Genomic DNA, 1,771 nt, shown 5'->3' with positions numbered 1-1,771 from the left:
GGCAGAGACTGTGCGAGGCCTTCGTTAGTTCCACATAATGAAAGAATGGGCCGATTCAAGGGGGCTTGGGAGAGAAAAGAGGGAGAATTAGAGTTCGGTCTGCTCACTTAAAAGAAGAAGAAGAAGGGGGTGGGGGAGTAGGGGAGAAATTGTGGATTTGCTAAATAAAGCTCCCGGGCTGCATTCAGGGCCCGCGGAGAGGTCCCGGCTCAACCCTCTGAGTCCAGACAATGTGGGCCGGAGACTGGCCGGCCGGCGGCTCGCATTCCTCCCCGGGCTGGAAGGGCAATGGGCTGTTTAAATTGCTACTTAAGTTTCCAGCTGTTTTACCAGTGATTTGCCCAACCTAATAGCCCTTTAAGGCTTTAAACAAGAAAATAGCTCTTCTCACGGCTCAAAGCAGCGGCGCTGGTTAGCTCAGACGGCGCCCATTGTCCGAGGCTTAAACCCTTCTCTGCGCCGAGTCCCCTCCCCCCTCCCCAGCGGTCCCAGACTTTGTCCAGCTCGTGGAGGCTATTTATCCTTTTAAGATGCTGGTTTTCTGGGCTTCTGTCCAGAGGACTTCTAAATAAGTCCTTATTTGAGGGGACTGCCTGTCTGCTGCCCTTACATGTCCCCCCAACAAGTTAGTGACAAATTGTAAATTTCGTAGGACCCTAGAGCCTACTTAGTGGGCACCTACTGTGTGCCAGACCTTGGGTCCCCTCGTCCCGTTTCATTCTTGCCCTGGTCTACAAGGACGTGGTCCAGCTATGGGCACAGCTTTACGATGGGGACCCAGACACAGTGGAAGGAACCCACCTGGCCAAGTTCACACAGAGGCATAGAGCCGGGTCAGGCTGGTCTGATTTCCAGGGTCTAGATGCTTAACCACCACCTGCTACTAGGTAGCCGTGGAAACTTGAACAGGCCACGGGAGGGGACTCCTGGGATGTGGGTTCTAGCTTGGTGCCTCTGGCTGTGGACATTCAGAGGGCCCAGTTTCCAGGGAGACCGCACGGGTTGTGGGGAGTGGGCAGGACAGGAGGGGACCACGGGGAAGGTGATGGTGGGGGATCTGACCTCATCCATCCCAGTCCAGAACCTCCCTCTAATTGTCTGAAAATAATTCTCTATCTATTATGACTTAACTGTGTGTGTGTTAGTCGCTCAGTCGTGTCTGACTCTTTGCCATCCCACGGACTCCTGTGACCACCAGTCTCCTCTGTCTTTGGGATTCTCCAGGGAAGAACACTGGAGTGGGTTGCTGTCTCCCTTGTCCAGGTGACTCAACTCTAATGAACTAAAAACCACGGTTGTTTTTCTGACTATAAAAGTCATACATGTCAATTGTGGAGACCTTAAAAAAGATATCAAAATAAATAGAGAAGCACCTGTTAAACGTTTAGGGTGCTGCTCAGCTGGGAGTGAGCACTCAGTCTGTGTAAGCTGTCATCATCTTTGTCATCTGTGTTATCCTTTTTAAAAAGAATTTTATTGAGTATAGTTGCTTTAAAATGTTGTTTGTTTCTGCTGGACAGCAAAGGGAATCAGTTATACATGTACACATAACACCTCTTTTTTGAAATTTCCTTCCCATTCAGGTCACCACAGCACACTGAGTAGAGCTCCCTGTTACACAGTAGGTTCTCATCAGTTACCTGTCTTATACACAATATGCCAATCCCCATCTCCCAGTTCCCTCTATTCCCCGTTCCCTCTGGTGTCCATACATCTGGGCTCTATGCCTGTGTCTCTATTTCTGTTTTGCAAATAGGTCATCAGTACCATT

This window comes from Bison bison, unplaced genomic scaffold, assembly GCF_000754665.1.
Source record: "Bison bison bison isolate TAMUID 2011002044 unplaced genomic scaffold, Bison_UMD1.0 scf7180017864184, whole genome shotgun sequence".
Classification (NCBI taxonomy): Eukaryota; Metazoa; Chordata; class Mammalia; order Artiodactyla; family Bovidae; genus Bison; species Bison bison.
This window is presented reverse-complemented; position numbering follows the sequence as displayed.